This window comes from Argiope bruennichi, chromosome 5 (genome assembly GCF_947563725.1).
Source record: "Argiope bruennichi chromosome 5, qqArgBrue1.1, whole genome shotgun sequence".
Classification (NCBI taxonomy): domain Eukaryota; kingdom Metazoa; phylum Arthropoda; class Arachnida; order Araneae; family Araneidae; genus Argiope; species Argiope bruennichi.
The window spans coordinates 93,304,930-93,324,258 of record NC_079155.1 but is presented as its reverse complement, the minus strand read 5'-3'; the positions used below and the strand labels follow the sequence as shown (position 1 = coordinate 93,324,258).

The window sequence follows — 19,329 nt, the reverse complement described above, 5'->3', positions numbered from 1 at the left end:
CATATTTTTACTTAGTAGACTATCTTTATCCCAGTATCTTTAACTCAATAGTCATCTACATCACTTTGTGTTCGTTCAACTAAGGAATTAAAAATGGGTGGCACAGCTGGAGAGACAGTGCATTATAAGATTTATTTTTTTGGGATCGGTCGTCATCTGTGGATTAGCAAATGTAATGGCACTCGAAAAATATTATTCCCCACCCCCACTCTTTATTGGGATAACATACTGATTCACTGGGATAACACACTTAAAATTAGGATAAACACACTGATTCATTGGGATAATACATTTAAATTAGGATAAAAACAGTGATACTTTGTTTTCATTACACCTGCTAAGATTGAGATTTGGTGCAGCAATATCTACTTTTCGCTTCTCTGTACATAGTAACAATAGCAATATTGATTCATTGGGATAACACACTTAAAATTAGGATAAGCACACTGATTCATTGGGATAATATATTTAAATTGAGATAAAGATACTGATACTTTGTCTTCAGTACACCTGCTAAGATTGGAATTTGGAGCAGCTATATCCTCTTTCCGCCTCTATGTACGTAGTACCACTACGAAAAATTTCCAAGAAATTAAACAACTTTCTTTTTGCTTGGAGAATTTTATTACAATGACCTGTATTGCTAGTATTTAAAATAGATTCTATTCTATTTATAAATTTGTATAAATATTTAAGTATCATATACCGAAATATTTAATGCTATAGAAAGATAGAACCTTGCATGTTTTTTTTATTCTTATTTTCAGTTATCATTGATTATATTAATGATAACTTAAAAGTAACTATTAATTCCAACGAAATTTATTTAAAATATAATCAAATATATTTTGTAAATAAACTAATTTATTACTTCTGATTGAAGTGAAGCTTTCTTCGTGCTGCAAGTTTCTACAACATGGGGTTTGCAGAAGTATATTGCCTATTTCATTAATGTAAAAACGCTTTTTCTTCGAATGTAGAAAAGAAAACGAAGAATAAATTAAAAATATTCTTAAATAATTACATTGAATTCCGAAAATATAAAAGTTTTCATAATTGTTCATAAAGCATTCATTTTATTGGATTACATTTAATACAATTATTTTTAATTTTAAAATAAATGTTCTAAAGATTCTTTAATCTAGAAACCTTCCCGAAATAACAGCTTTCGATTTGGTGACGTGAAATAAAAAAATAAATAAAATCCTTCTGACTAATTTTCATCATTTGATAGAATATGTTCCGTCAAGTGATGGATGACTTCTTAAAATAAAAAGCTATTTTTATCCGCCATCTTTGTAAAATTTTTCTTTTAACTACGAACTCATTATTCAACCGACCAGCTGTGAATGAACATGAATTATTTTATGTCAAAAACTTTCAAACTAGTCCATGGCATTTATTTTGTTTTGTAGTCTACTGTTATTCTATAAAAGGATATATTTTTATCATCGCTTGACAATTTATAAATTAATAATTATAATATTATACTCTTATCTGGAAAGTGCCTCACCAAAGCACGATATGCCTTTATATAATGGGGATCAAGTATAATTATTTTCATTCATATAATCAAGTATTATTTTATTGCAGAAATAATTTTATATTTCGAAAATTATAACTTATTTATAATTCAAAGAAATGTTAATTAGTAGAATTATTAGACTGAAAAATAAATTTTATTGTTTTGTTCATTTCACAAAGTATGAAAAAAATTGTAAACAGAATTGTAATTAACATTCAAAATATTAAGCAGCAAGTCTATTTGGTTTGCGTCCATGTTCATTTGTAACCTACTAAAATCAATATAAATTTTTAAATAAGTGAAAGTAAAGTAAAATGTAATTACAAAAAAAAGTATATTCGGGAAATCCGTAATAATTAAATCAATCATTTTATGTGTATATAAAAGATATTCATTAAAGTTATTTTAAGTCATTTAAATTCAAAGTGACTTGTCGTATAGCCAGAGAAGTAGCGTCTCACTATAGTAAAGTGATTATTTTTAATTTATTGATATTGATAACAGCACTCCTAGCATCGATATAAGGAAGCTACACAAAAATAACTCAGAAAACGAAAGAGATTGGTTAAAAAGTCCATTTACAAAAATACTATACTATACCATACTAAATTATTGGAAAATATTTCATGAATTTATTTGTAAACTTGGTGCATATATTTGCACTTAAAATTATGAACTACTCGTGATTTGAAAATGTGTTCGTTCTACGAATGTAAAATGTATTTGATTCTATTATTATACAGTTTTACCAAGTTATGCAACTTCGACAAAACTATATTCACTTTGCTGCAGCTAAATTTAAGCAACGAGTGAACAAACAAAAATAATTTTCTTTAAAAAATCTGAAGAACTCATTCTGGGGGAGAGGTATCTGAGGATATATTTTTAGTTAGTTAGTAAACTATTGTTAATAAGTAAACCCTTATTAAACTGGTATTGTTAGTAAGAAGACTATAGATTGTAAATAAGCGTTTATTTTATATTCATCTGTGGATAATGTTTCGTGCAACTGTCTATAAAATGTGTTGTGATATCAAAATCTTTATATATCTCAGACTTAAATCACTTTATATATCTCAGACTGGTGCTTGAATGAGTAATTTTTGCACATTCCAAGTATAACACACGGTAGGTTATTATATGTTAGGAAAAAGATAATAATAATATATTCATTAATATTTAATAAATTATAAAAAAGTGGCCGTTTACAAAACTTGTTTAGAATGAATATCTTTGCCTTCTATAAAAAGTTGCATTCTTCTTTAATATTTGCATATATATAATCCATGCTATTTGCATTATGATAACATAGAACATAAATCATCAACATTGCAGAATATTTCCTCATTCATCAATTTTCTATCATTTTTCTTTCTTTCATCAGTTATCTGTCATAGAAATCATTTAAAAGAGAGGAGTTAGATAATAATAATGCATTCATTAATATTTAATAATAAAGAAAATAAAGAAGGAAATAAAATCTATTATATCAGAATCTGCACTATACTTTATGAAAAATTTATTCCGTGTTATTTTATCAGGTCGGGATGATTCAGAAAAAATTGCTGTCTGTGAAATAATCTAAAGATAATGGAGAAATAAAAGCACATCATGTGAATTTGGTAGGAAATTGAGCTATCAAATATCGGTTCAATTTGATTTGATATAAATAATTACTACTTCCATCAAATAATGTCACTTCTTTACTAGTTCGGATAATAGTTACTATCGACAAAAACGGTTTCGTAATGTATTCTTGTTAATAATAAGTAAACTTTGACGAGAGAATATGATATAAAAATTATAAACGTGACATCGTTGAGTGCACTTTCAGTCTCAGAATAGGCGACAATTTAGACTACTTTTTAAAACGATAAAATAATAAATTTTACTTAGTCATACGGAGAGAAAAATGTAATCTACAATATCAAAGTCTGCTCCTCCCATAAAGAAATAATTATTGTGTAATAAGTGTAATAATCAAAATAGTAATAATTAATCCATTAATCAGTTCTATTGGGGCATTGAGAATTGGTATTTCTTCAAAATAACATCATTTTAGAAAATAATCATCATCCTCAGCAATTCTCTTGTAATCTACAAGTAATAATTTTAAAATGATTAATGACTTGTCGTGAAAATGTGATAGCATCGGTTTATATGAAAACATACACGTGTTATGTATGTGTGCACTTTTCTCGCCTATTTTCTTGGCTACCAGATTTGGCCACAATTAAGTGTATTTTACAAAATTCCTTTCTCCTACGAATCTGGTAGCAAGTTGTCATTTAACCAGTTAATTATTTCGACCTCTTCGGGAAATGCGTATCTAAATTGTTGTCGCAAAAATTTAGCGATGACGAGAATACGATTGAGAATACGAATAGCAATGACGAGAAATTATGTTGTAAGGAAATGACTTTTATTTTTTATTTCAATAATCACATTTATTTATTTACTTAAATTAATAGACATATTTTGCATATGAATGAAAAGAAACATAAAAAATATTTTATTATTGTAATTCGCTGTTAGAGAATGGTATTGAGCAAAACATGGTACACCGCATAATAACCTTTTATTTGTTAATTTGGATTCGACTCCACTTCAATTTTTTTAAATATCTTGAATTTTAAGAATATGTTTGATTTTTTGCTAAAATTGTAATTCAAACTGCAAACTCCTGACGAATGAACGTCATGACGCAAAATGTTGTGCTGTTTCCGTGCCGAGTATACTCGTCAAAAACAGTTCACTGGTTAAAAGAATTTGCTAATAGTTATAATTTTCATACAGATAATACAATTATTCTTTCTAATAGAATTTTTTAGACATAGATACATAGAGTTCATCAGTACCATGAAATACGATATAAAATCGAGAGCACCATAGAATGACACCCACAAGAACCGCTGTACGTGAAGGGAAACCCAATTCAGAAAACAATTCCTCAAATGAAAACTGCACACTAGATGAAGAAACTGGGGGAAGTATTGTAAACTCTCTGGAGTGCAGTCGGTTCATACCATTGGCCTGGAAGACCCATGATAATGGCATTACGCTTATCTTGTAGAGGGTATCGCGAGAAAATCCTCTTTGTGATAACTTCAAAGACCTTTAGAGTCTCAAAGACAGCGCTATGGTCCCAGTGGGTTGACTGAAACAGTATTTTATTTTATACTTCGATTGGTCAGGGGGCTTTTTTTTCTCCTTAGAAACTGGGTGAAAATCTATAGATGTTTTTTAAGAGTGGTCAAAGTGATTCCCATTCATAGTGGACTTAAGATTGAGGGGGTAGATGTGAAGTTGAATTGGCAGAGGAACACTAGTCCCTGGTGCGTTGCTCTAGTCAGATAAATTTGACACATGGCGAATACAGATTGTCATTTTGAAAGGGAGGAAAGATTTATAAGGATTAAATGATGCAACTTGGAGGCAGTACTATATAATGCTACAAATAAAAAAATAAGAAGAAAAAATACTGAATATTTATTCTCTCTAATATCGTTGAGCACTTCACTTTTCATAAGCGTTCGATATTTAATATTTCAATTGTTCCATAATAAATGTCTTGTTAAAATTGCTATTACAAAATAGAATTTGGGAATTCTATTATAAAAAGTTATCACACTTCTATATTTGAAGTACCTTCAGGAGTTTCTAGTTTCTTCACATAATAATGCAAAAACATTCTGCATTAATAATTTTGCTATAAAATTCACTGTAAAAGCGGTAAATTGTTTTGTACTTATTCTACAAATTATGTAGTTCAATCTATCTTATCCTTTCTGATAATACTATAAAAACGTCCACTCTATCTTAACCTAAAATTCTTTTAAAATGTGAGTGAATAGAATATTAAAGTTTTAAATAATCTGTATTCCTTTTAATAAAAATTTGTAAAAGAAATTAGCCGATAACGAGTTTTTGTATTAATTTGAAAATCTCTTAAAATCCGTCTGTGTATTTTTAATGTATTGATTAATAAAAATGCAGGCTGGACTATAAAAAGTATTTTCAAACACATTATCTTTATAAGAATTTTAATTTGAAAGGAAATGCATATTAAACTTTTATAAAAAAGGTATTTTCACAGTTCTGAAAATACTACATGAAAAGTACGATATACAAAGACAAAGCAAAAAAAAAATCAATTTAGGATTTATTGCTCTAGATGCGGAAAGACTTTTCCCAACATGATTTACGATTTTCAGATGAACGATAGAGGGATTTTGGAAAATAACTCTGTAGTTACATATTTATAAATAATATTTCACAAATTTTTAATCTATAATTGTTTGTGAAAACGTTATGAGCTTAGATTATTTTTTAGATTTAATAAAATTTTCAGTATATTAAAAGAAACAATAAAGAAACTGTAGGGTTTTTTTTTTTCAAAATTGAAATTTTATTGTAGTATAAGAATTAGTAAAATTTGTGATATTCATTAATAGAGGAGATGATACATATCGAATATATATATATATATATATATATATATATATATATATAGTAATCAATCTAAAGTAAGAAATAGTTTGAAAACGAAACAAAACAGTTTCGAAATCGCAACTAAAATTTATACCTATTTAAACTAAAACCAAAAAAGAACTTCATAGTATTTAGAGAGCGCAATTGCAGCTGCTTCTAAAACACAGATGAATTGATACAAAAGTATTAGAATCAAGTTAATAGGAAAATCAAAAAATCAAATAAAAATTAAACCAAAAAAATTATAAAAAATATAAAAAAAGAATCCGGCCTGAAGGCTTTTTCAAGGGTCACCCTCAGGCAGGGATTCAAAGAAAGGGGTTTTTTCTGTGAGGAAATACAGACATTTGTATAATAATGATTCCTCGTGACCCGAAAATCCCCTGAAATTATGCTCAAGAGATATACCATTTTAACAGAAAGGAAATACAAAACAACAAATTAGAAGAAAATAACCACATAAAGTAAAAATACAATAACAAAAATAACAATAAAAACAAAAATTAGCACAAAAATTAAAAACGAAAAGGCCAGAACATACCATCAACAGTCAAGGAAATTTTAAGCTATCGATTGTGATTCCCGCTTTTTAAAAAACTAACGGTAAATTATGTAAACAGATGTAGGCTCCCAGCGCCATCTATAAAGTCTTCAGGCCGGATTTTTTTTAATATTTTTTTTATATTTTTTATAATTTTTTGTTTAATTTTTATTTGATTTTTTGATTTTACTATTAACTTGATTCTAATACTTTTGTGTATATATATATATATATATATATATATATATATATATATATATATAATATGTGTGTGTGTGTACTATGATACATATCGAATATCGCTGAACATGTGTAAAAACTTCGCAATCAAATATAATAAATTTATTTTTCCAAAAACTTACTGTCTGTCTTCAGGCAATATAATTTTATCTTTCTCTTTCTCGAAAACAAATGTGTACTTCGTACGCAGACGAATTAACTTATATGTGAATTTGGCCTCGCGAGAGTTTCATTAAAGAATGCAGTTGAAATAAGTTTCATACAAATTTTATTACGGTGCATATATTTATTTTTCTTTTGTGCAATTTCGCAGTCTACTTCTTTATAAACCGCTTTGTAAATTCCTTCTTCGAAACATTTCAAAAGCGCTGTTTATAAAAATGGCTCAAAACAAAAACAAAAACAAAAAAATGTCTAGATTTCTGAAAACATCATAGACGTTTCTTTTCAGTAAAAATTGTTATGAATAAAATTTATTTTTTTATATATATGAAATAAGTTTCTAACAGCTTCTTAAGTTAACTTAATTTAAAAGTCTCTGAAGCGCAAGAGACAAACATCAAAAATTTTTGCATGAATAAAATTATTTTAAGTCTGTAAAGTTAATGTAAAACGACTTATGACAAGCAATCATTTTATTTTGTGAATTATTCTGTCAGAATAATATGTAGAAATTAGTTTAAAAAATTTCATCGATAAAATGTTATTAAAAATGGAAATAAATTCATCTGATTAGTATGTAGGAAAACTAGAATTTTAAAATAATAATGTAAATTATTATTCTCAAAAATGTAACAAGACATTTCATATGCATATTATAAATCCCTTTTATCACAATCACATATATTTGATGCATTTGGAACAAAACACATAATTTACATGAAATGTAAGTATGAATTGTATAGTAACCAAAATGATAATTTAATTTTATCCTGGATTTTTTCAAAATCTAAACCAAACTGGTTGGTGACTTTTGAGCTGCAAATGTTTCTTTGGCGTTTATAATACATGCTTTAGTAAAATAATAAATCTTCATACATAATATTTTCAAAACAAGTTGCATAAATCTAGCAAAATTAAATATTATTTTTCTAAATGGCATTTTTGAAGCCATTATTTATGAAACATCAATTTAATTTGAAAATTGAAATTTAATTAATGATTGAAGAATGAATTACTTAAATTGATGATTAAGAAATTATATCTTTTTGCGAAAAGTTTTTTAATCTAAATTTAGAAAAATCAAGACATTTTTAGTGATTTTTTTTTCAATATGAAGATTATTTATAATATCTAATTCAGAAATGAATTAAGAAATATAAAATATTTGTAATATTGTGAACCAAAATAATACAAATTACACTTTAGCTACCTGAACCCAGAGGGATGCTGAAAATTCAAAGAAGTTATGAGCTTTGTTTTCGTATAAGATAAAGTATATGTGAATTTGGCCTAGTATAAGATAAAGTATTTCGTATAAAGTTCACACTTTAAAACAGTAAAAAACAGAACTTCATATTATTTATAGAATCTTTTTAAATACAAATGTGTTTAATAAAATCCATCTTTAAATAATATAATACAATATCTAATAATATAATAAAACATCTAGGATTAATAATGTAATAAATAAATCTAGGATTAAAAAAGTATCTTTATTATCTTATCAGTATATTTTGCGAGAATCCTTATAAGTATAAAATGTTTAAAGATGAGCACAATAATAAAACTACATCTGACATATTTTATGTAATTGTTTGTGATATCTTGATAGAAGAAGAAAGAATAAATTGAAATATATGTTAAGTGCGCTATAGCATAAATGAAATAACTTAAATAACAGTCCATATTTGTAATGTCATGCATGTTAAAAATAGGTAGGTACTCGCTAACATTTTGAGCAATATTGTGAAAATACGGATCTAATTAGCATTTTAACAGTTCTTACAAATCAGCTTAGAGAATATATGTAAACATTTTAGTCTCAATAAAATAAATCACAGTGTTTATTGCCTCCTCATGTCGTTACGTACGGGAGCATTAAAATAAGTTGTGTTAAAGACTGTGAGTGGATGGACTAGTGTTCTTAATCATTTCAATTTCATTTAGCTTTTAGTAATTTATCTTGATGTTTATAGTAATGTTTTCTTTTTGTGATTTTATGGCATATTTTGGTTAAATAAATTTTGACACTTGACTGAAAACACCTTTGCTTATCGTTGTCTTAATCTGGATTGGAAATTTCTTCATAATGTTCACATTCAATATATTTGAGACTTAAGGGAAAGAGTAAATTTCTAAATAGCAAATAACAAATTGGTTTTATGTCATTATGAATCATTTATTCGCATTTTTCTCTGGTTGATATATAGAAATTAGAAATTAACAAATTGTTTATCCACCAGTAAATACAGAGAATCTAAGAGATTAATCAAATATTTGTGTAAAAAAATATCAAATATTTGCCAGATATAAAATCATTCTCCTTGAACGTTTCTTCAAGGAGAATGATTTCTTTTGATTAAACTTGATGTTTTAGCAAATTCTTTATAGTTAGTCATTTTTTATAATATAAAATTATGTAGAATTACGTCTAAACTCTGCTTTGGAAAATTGTATGTGATTAATTTTGAGAAAGAATTTATCTTTTCCCGAATGAAATATTACTCCGTTTGGAATTTATTAAACCGTATTGTTCTCCGAATAGAGTATAATTAATTGCATGAGAAAATCGATTATTGAACCATTTTGTTCTCATATATTATTCTCTCGATTGTCTTACATTTTATATTATTTATTTATTAAAAAAATTCATTTATTTTTATTTTGTAAAGTGATATAAACGAAACTTATTAATTATTGTCGAATGCTTTTGCAAATAATTGAATCAAATATCTAATAAATACCTCCTATATAGCCATGGCTCATGAATTATCTATAAGTAAGGAAAGTACACAATATGTCTTCTAAAATGCAACATCAAATCTAAATTCATGAATTCAGAAACTTTTAATATGTAAAATAATTATAATCGCTGACTTTACAGCAATCAACAAAAAAAATTATTCTTCAATATTGTGAATAGTAAATAATGAAGATTAGACATCAGTTTCCATTATACATGAAAATCTTTCACCGTGAAAAAATACATAGGTTTAGTTACAGTTTCTAAGGGGAGAATGAGGAAATTTACCCAAGGAAATTTGTTCCGGTAAGCAGAAAAGTACATATAGTTTGAATTTTAAATCCCTGTAGTTTAAAGCCAGCCATTTTCTTTCATAAGTAATATTTCCCCTGAAGTAAGTTATTACAGAAGAATTTATAACTTGTGTAATAATGGGTACATTTTATATCCGTGATAGAGAAGTTCCTAACTCCAAGTAGTTTATGGAAATATTTTTCTAGTTAGAATATGCTTACTGGACTCAAATGTATTTTTGTAATAAAGAATTTACAAAAGTAAAATGTATAATTATCTTTGACTTAAAAAGATAAATTGTTGTTTTTTTTATCAATATATAATTCGTCAAATTAGCTGTTACTAACAAAGATTCATTTTTTTTTTTAATATACAAAGAACCATAAGTCATCATATAAACTAATTCCGAACGTAGGAACCATAAAAAAGCACAAAAATATATTCAGGTTCACATGAAACGACTTATTGATGAATTAGAAGATATATCAAGATACGGAAATGGTGAAACTAATAACGGGTAAAAGCCATTTTTTGAGCGATATTTTACACATGGACAGTAAATACTTACATTCATTTACATCATCGTCCGCTATCTTTTATAAATCCATGTGTATTCATTGAGTAGTTACAGTAAGCTTCTGAGAGATTGTGTAGTGATTCGGAAGCCTTATCCTTAGCAAGCTGATCAGATTAACTGCAGACTCTACAAGCCTCTCTGTATTTGCCACTGAAAGAAATTGCTCTACAACTCTATGAATATTTGGTGATGTGGTACAAATGTGTGCAGGTGCAATTCAGAAAACATTCGTGGCTCGGCCCTTCATTTGTCATCAGTTATTATGTAAATAAAATGCATGCCTAATCGCAAAAATATTCATGTTGTTACATATTTTTAGCGTTCATTCAGAATAAATGACTAATACTGAAATCCAGCAAAGTCAAATAAGTGCTTCCACCAATAGAATCAAACCAACAAAAAAAGCAACTAATATTTAATCTCTTGATATACAAATTTATATAACTTTCTAATTAGATTACACATACTATTTTGGAAATTTATTGTTATCTTGATTCTTATTATAATATAAAGAGCATTTGTGGTATTGAAGAGTTTCTAAGTGATTTTTTTTTATTTTTAAATACTTAATTCTGTCGCTTAATTGCAGATTTAAAACTAAAAATTCAGTAATTCGATGCTTGTGTCAGACACGCCATTGCATGCGAAAGAGACTACAGCAAAGTACTTAGTACTTAGAGGCATTTAACTCAGCCAATTAATACTTTTTGCCAACTTATCCTATGTGGGTCTGCCTTGTGTTTGTGTTTAATATCTTCCTAAAAGTTTGTGTGTTTAATTTTAATATACTCGTTACTTATTAATTTAAAAGACTATTGTAATGCCAATATGTACAAGCTTTTTCAATACATTTTTTGCCTATAAATTAAATTTCCGTGATTTATAGGACAAAAACAATAAAATAGGTGAATAATATTTAAATTCTTATAAATATTTGTATTTCTATCGACAGAATCATAATATTTGAGAACTGGAAACATTACATAGATTTTCAGAAATTTTGTGTGAGTAATATTTAGAAATTAGTATCAAGCTTTTTACATTTTTCTTCTTTGTATTTATAATTAGTATTTGTGTTTCCTATCTTCCTAAAAGTCTGCATATTTATTTTGTATGTACACGTTAAGAGCTGGTTTAAAAGAGTCTATAATACCAGTAAGCTTTTTCAATACATTTTTTACCTGTAAACTAAATTTGCGTTATTTTATATGACGTAAAAAGCAATAAAATAGATGAATGATATATAAATTCTTATAAATATCTGTATTTCTATCAATAGAATTATAATATTTTGGAACTGGAAACTTTACTTATATTTTCAGGAATTTTGTTTGATTAGTATTCTGAGTTCTTTACAACAAATTTTTGATACATTTTTTTTTTTTTTTTAGATTACGAGGTAATAGTTATCAATTTGCTGTACTTCATTTCAATCAATATTATTTTGCAAATCTATTCAATATCTTTATTTAATAATCATAAGGAACTCAAGGTAATGTATTTGTAAGAAAAAAAAACGAGTCAAAACAGCTTTAAGTACTTTTAATAAAGTCATATCCATTATATCTTATTCATTCTACCATAGACAGTCAGCTGATCGGTTTTTAAAAGATCTATTCGTTCTAATATCTAAATGAAATTGAAGAAATGTGGAAAATGATAACATTTCTCATTCCTTTTTCCGGACAAATTATCGAGCAAAATATATAGTAATCAAAAATAAATATGGAATCACCTCTAGACAACAACACTCTTCGTGCTTTTCTTAATAAAAAATAGTAGCCTTCTAGTCATTTCATAATTCGTTCCAACAAACTAAGTAATATTTCTTCTTCATAAAACAGAATTTCTTCCACTAGTTATATAACAAAAAAATAAAAGATATTTTAATAAGCTCGGATTGTAAATAACGAAATTCAACATCTGATTCACTTTACACACGAAACAATCTTAATGAAACTCTATTTGAATTTCTCCAAGGCAAGACTATACCCAACATATTACGCGAGGCAGCTAATAAAGTTTATAGGGGGAGGGCGAAAATTTCTCTTGAAAATAGTCCGGCAAGCGGAAAAGGACGCGTAGTTTCAGCGTGGAACTCTCGTAGTTTAACGAGAGCCACTTCCTCTTACAAGTGGTGTTTCGCCCGGAGGAAATTATTGGAGAAGAATTTTGAGTTCGAGTGAGATGATGGGGACCTTTTGTATCTATCTTAGAAGAGTCCCCGGAAGGTTTTGGGAATCTTTTGCTCGTTACGCTCCTCCTGCAGGATCCGGACGTAATTTTGGAGGAAAAAGAAATTTAAAAAGTGAGTGTTTTTGTGGAGTGCTGAAGAAGTCAACATTCTTATGGGAGGTAAAAAAAATGACTTCCTAGAGAAAAACTTGATGGCACTTCATGAAATAATGCAAAGTTAAGTTTTAATGACAATCGCATGCTGGGAAAAATATACATGTAAAGTTTATGGAAATAGAATTATAGCTCCAAATTAATTTTATCTTTATATTTGACTCATTTTAAGGGCATAAGATGGTCACAGTGTATAGTTAAAAATTAAAAAGACAGCATTAATTAACATTTTAAAAATATAAGTCCTAAAATTAAGTAATAGGAATATCTTTACTTCTTATTATCTTACTATTGAAGTTGTATTAATGTGTTTGATATAATCAACTACTAGACAATTTATTCCCTTGTTCTATCCTGTATATTTATGTGGGTTTAAAATAATAATTAATAGGATAAATAAATATGGTAATTCCATAAAAATATATATGTATCTTCTAATTACTTGAAGAAAGAGCTAGATCTTTTTATTTATTCTTCAAATTTCGGGGTCTCGAGGTTGTTTCAATTTTTTCTGGCTCCAGGTCTGTCCATTAATTCCTCTGAGTGTCGTTTCATGTAAAGTTGTGATGACACCACGTCCATGAAAGGAAAATTTAAAAATATACTTTAAGAAACAATAATTGTTCTATTGTATTATATAAGATAGTCACAAAGTCTTACCGTGTTTACAAAACACTATTGCAAAATATTTTAATGATTTCATAGTCATAAATTACTGCATTGAACACAGTAAAATTTACATTATGGAAGAGTCTTAAATTATTCTAAAAGTATTTCAATCCAACAGATGGTGCAATGTATGCAAAAATAGTGATTGTAAGTTCTATTAGTATTGAAATGGGGTCAACCAAGTCGTGGCGAAAATGCCATCAGTAACCTCCGCACTTACTCAATATTCAATAGATTATTTTTTTTTCTTTTGGGGATACATAAAAGATAGAATATTCTGCTATGTTACTTGAAATATTGAAACTCTCAATGTTAAGATCACATATGCAGTATTTATTGTATGTCGAAATATTAGACTATATTTGGTGATAACTGAAATACCGCCTTAGCATCCTTACAGCTATCAAGGACTCATACTGAAATTTACAAACCTAAATGGTTTTATTAAAATTTTATATTAATTTTACAATGTACAGGAAAAACGATGATCATAAAACAGTCTTTCATTTGAGGAAACAACAATTTGAAAATGATATATAAATTTAAAATAATAAAATTGCTGCCATTAGCCCACAAATCTCAAAAATGCCTTTTTCCCCAAATGGTTTCCACAGTTTTAGTCACAACAGTAGTTATTTTTTTAATCAATACTAAATAACACAAAAAAATAATTGTACTGAAAGTTGAAATGTAGCTAATATTTTTTTAACTATTATATTAAAAAATGAATTAATTATATTTTCAGTTGTTTTTAAAAATTAGGTTATAAACTGTAATACAAAGATTAGATTTCAAGTGATAAAAATAATTAAATTATGAATATTCAAGTTTCAACAAATAGAAGAATGAAGAGATATAAAAACCAATTTTATTTTACGATGGAGTTAAGTTGAATTTAATTCGTAAATAATTAAGTATTATTAAAATAATAGAATAAATAAAATTACATATTGAAAAATTGTTCTGGCTAATTACTAAATATAACTAATTTAGATTGAAACCTAATTTCTTATTTTTTATTGAAATATATAAACTGGAAAGTGAATTTAAAATATTTCATGACATTTTCGCTATATAAAGAAGTAATTCTTTCTGTCTGATTCGAAGTCCAAATATAACATTTATTTATATTACTTATTCTATATCCCAGAGAATTTCCTCATCCCAATTTGAAATTAAAATCTTTGTAAGTACTTAATTTTAAATATATTTCATTAATATATTATTTAATGTTTTTCATAATAAATGATGTTTCCAACTTAAATTACTTTATAAGCATTTTACAGGTACTATTTCTAAATTAAAAGAAAGATAATTCAAATTAAATTTTAAAAACAATATACAGTCTATAGAATTAAATTTATAAAAATATAGTTATATTTAAAACTTTAATATATAATTCGTGAAATGTTTCGATATAATATTTTTAGAAATATATCAATTTTTATGTGAGAATTGAATATAGTTTCTCAAACGATTTTTCAAAATATTCAAATTTTATTTAGAATAATGATTTATGAAACAATTTTCAAATATATAAAATACTGCGACATAATATATGGAAGATATATATTATAAAATAATATAATATATATAAAATACTGCGACATAATTTTATAGAAGATATTTCCAGGAAATTGAAAAAAGGTGTTTCACTAAAACTGAATTAAAAGAATCGATTATTAGTGAGCAATGAATTTGATACAACAATATTTTATGTTTCATTTACAAAAACTTTCTTTCTTGAATGAATGAAATACCTAATAAATGTAAACCGTTTCGAATTGTTGCCTTTAGTAGCTAAAAAAATTGTATTTTCATAAAATATTTTTAAAACGTAGGGTGTTATTAAAAGGTAATTGCATTCTTCAATGATTTTTAAATGTATCATGATAAAATATTTTTCGTCATGAATGATAATACAATCAAAAGGATAAACTACTGATTCAATATTATGAAATATATATATAATATGCAAAACCGGTTTTCCATTACAAAAAAGATATTTTATACTTTTGTAAAACAAAGAAGTAATTTTATACTTTTGTAAAAATTTACATTGTATGATTCTATATTTTTTATTTTAAAACAATACAGATTTATATAAATTAAATCGTATTTGCATTTATATATATAAAAGGGTATAATGGATTTAGAAAATAAATTTTAAAAATACATATTATTTTAAATAGTTTTTGATAAAAGATTCGTAAATAAAAAATTTTTATAGTTAAATTATCATTATTTAAAAAACTTAGTAGAAATGTTAAAAAAAAATATTATTCAAAATAATTAATTAAGTACATTTAAAAGACTTAACAGAAATTTTAAAATGTAAAAAAATGTGCTGACAGAAATTTATAAATAATTTCATTTGCAGGAGACTGGGATGAACATTAATTATTAAACTATGAGTGAAAGACATATAACTTTATCTACATGTTTAAAGTAATTGAGGAAGCGAAATAACCAGTTACCTAATGCCAATCATGTACCATATTTCGTTAATTTTTATTTAATATGAAAACTCATATATAAGTCATCAATGCTCGCCTTAATTCCATTTTCAAAAAAAATTACAAAAATTACAATTTCACTCTATATTTTCTATGAAGTATGATTTTGACATAGTCCGCCAAACAGACTCCCTGATTTCGCCAATTTACATTTCATATGTAAACTTATAATCTTTAAATATGTTACGAAAGGCCACTTGCTATTTTCATTTCAAGATTTTCAAAATATATCACGCAATCAAATTTTATCAGAACCTACCATTATTAACAAATGGACAGATTTCATTACTTATATTCGCCAGAGTGCAGACTTCGCTATCCTTTCAGAATACGACATGTTTATTGTTGAAATTTAATTTTAAATAATTTTTACTTTCTTTTTATTGTGATAAGATGTAGTTTATTAAAATTAGTTACCATATATATATATAAAGAGTTTTGATATGTCTAGTGAACAGACATTCGATTCAGGTGACTTGTAAATGATAATACACTGAATATTATATTGAAATGCCTTTTGGAATTTTGAAAAATAACGAAATAATATTTTCTCAATGTATAATATTGATCAAGATGTTCGGGTATTTTAATGGTGCCTAATTAAACAAAAAACAAAATTAATTTTTTATTAACACTCTTTTGTAAGAAAGGACTTACTAAACCTTTCATTCAAACAACTCTCAGAAAACCTAGAAATGAGTTTTCTTTCACTCGCGTAGTTACGTATTTACGCCAGCAGATTTTTCGATTTATTGGCAAGCAACCAAATGCTATCACAGTTCGAATCAAAAGCGTGGACCGAAAAAAAAAAGAGGGCCATTGAAGATGAAAGGTACAGGTAAGCATGTTAGGTACAAAATCGACATCAAGAGTGCCTTTTTGATACGGTGAAAGGGAAAAGTCGATGCTTTTAAGGACTAAAATAGCGCTGATTCAGGGCTATTGGCTAATGGCGCCAGTCCTTTTTGAGTAGCAGCGGTCAATGGCTGAGGAGAATTCGACATCATTTACAAAAGAGAACTTTTTAAGCGAAACCAATTGTTCTGGAAATTTGAATTAAGCTCTGTTAAACAATAGGAATTTGTTTGATTTGAGATACAGAACTTAAAGGAAATTTAAACTTTATTGACAAAATAAAGTTGCAACTTAAAAGGAAAAATTATTTTTGGTAGCCCTTACTACTACGTGTGTGTTAAAATGATTTTCCGTGAATAATTATGTTTTTTGACATTTCCCTTAATGTGCAGAATTTTATTGGGCTTTTGCTCATAAGTTGTTTTTTTATGAATTAAGCTGAATATTAATTTTGTTTTTTTTAATAATTCCTCCTCCCTTTTAAATATTATTAACGAATGCTTGATATATTATAGCAGTCGAAGATGAGTCAACGCAAAACAAGTTCATAATAATTATATATGTTTCTACACATATATAGAGAACAGAATGCCATTTCATATTCCCATATCCGTGACCATTCTGGTCACTGAACGGTTTGGTGGGCATGTTACGGGAATTTTATTTAATTAACAAAATATTTGCAGTAGGAAAACGAAACAAAAATAACTATTTACAGAATTTACAATTATATAAGAAATTATATTAAGATGAGATCGTTTACATAATTTTTCAACTTAGAAATTTAATTCTGAGAGATAAAATGTGTAAAAATATACATATAATCTGTGCTCACATAATTTTTATGATATAGTATATCAGGATGCAGTTAAAATAAATTCAGATGGAAAATAATTTGAGAAATGGAAATGAAGAGAATCTCTGATTGATTGAAATGTGTGACAGGAGACTGCGGTGCTTGTTTTTTTCCTTAGTCTTTTTTGGTATGAGACTTGATGTTGAGAGCTATGGAGGCAAGAATAGGTTTCTATTTTCACTTATAAATTTGATTATACTGTGAATTTTTGCCCTGGAAAGGAAGTTGCTGGCGACTCTTTTCAGCCATTCCTGTTCATGGCTTGGTGATGGCTTTTTCATATGCCAGGAGATTGTAAGGAGGCATTCTGTAGCATAATGAAGTGCAGTGCCTATCCCACGACAACTGCACTGGTCACTCTCAGACAGATTGAACCTTTTGAGGTAGGCAGGAAAAGGACTGTGTTCTGAGTACAGAAGTTTGCTTGCGCGTGCGCGTGCGTGTGCGTATCACGTATTGTACATTGCAAAGGTATTGTTAAATTTTCAGTGCCCAAACGGTAATTACAGTAAAAATAAGTTAAAAATTAAGCACTTTTTAACTTAATTTAAAAATATATATTCCAAAAATATTTTTACATAGGCGTTTTACATACTATTTAAATCAAAAAAATTTAATTCCTCTTCTCTAATTTAGAAAATTCTTTCATTATTCTTTATTTTAGAAAATTATTTAATTTAATTTGATGAATTACATAAACAATGATTTATTATTATGGCGAAATTCTAACTAATTTAGATATTATGTCATATATTCAATCAAATGCGTCTGTGAATGTTGAAACATAGAATTAAAAAAAAATTTCCATTGTGTGTTAACACTAAACTAAGATTTTCATTTCGGCTTTTTTTATATACTGCTTTATTTTGTATACACAATTAATATATATACTAATTTAATATATATATTAACTATAAAATTATAGAATACTGTAAAACACAGATTTGATATTCCACACTTTTTTGCATTTCCGTTGTAACTATAAATTTGGAAATATTTATTTAAAATTATTTTACTAAATTTATATAAAACTCTTTCACAGGTACTGTAGTTATATATTCGTACTTTTAATCTACAAAAAATTGACTTTCAAATTTATTAAATTTATATTTCAGAAATAAGTTAAAATGTGCAATTACGAAGTGTTTTATCCCTTTCGTCGAATACATACATACACACTACACTCAGTGCACGGCAGCTCATGTGGGCCAAGGCCTACAGTGTCCATCTCTGCTTTCTTGACCGAGGGCCCTGGGGTGCAAGGCATATGTACCGGTTACGTGGTCATCCTAACGCGGAGCCCACAGTGTGTTTAGCTTCCAATCATGCTTAGCCCTCAATCTATCGACCCACTAAAGGGATGAAAGGCTGATTCGGCCTTGCCTAGCCCGAGGATCGAACCTCGGACCACTACGCCACCGAGCTTCTTCATCGAATATCGTAAAGTCAAATTATGTTTTATTCGCTAATACAATACTTATGAATAATATTTTATTAAATACACATTATAG

At 27.1% G+C, this 19,329-nt stretch overlaps 1 protein-coding gene across 1 annotated transcript in view; it reads left to right on the top strand.

Moving 5' to 3' along the window:
- Nucleotides 1-19,329, top strand: part of LOC129968147 (nephrin-like) — a 494,644-nt gene that overhangs the window by 438,714 nt on the left and 36,601 nt on the right. The window lies entirely within an intron of this gene.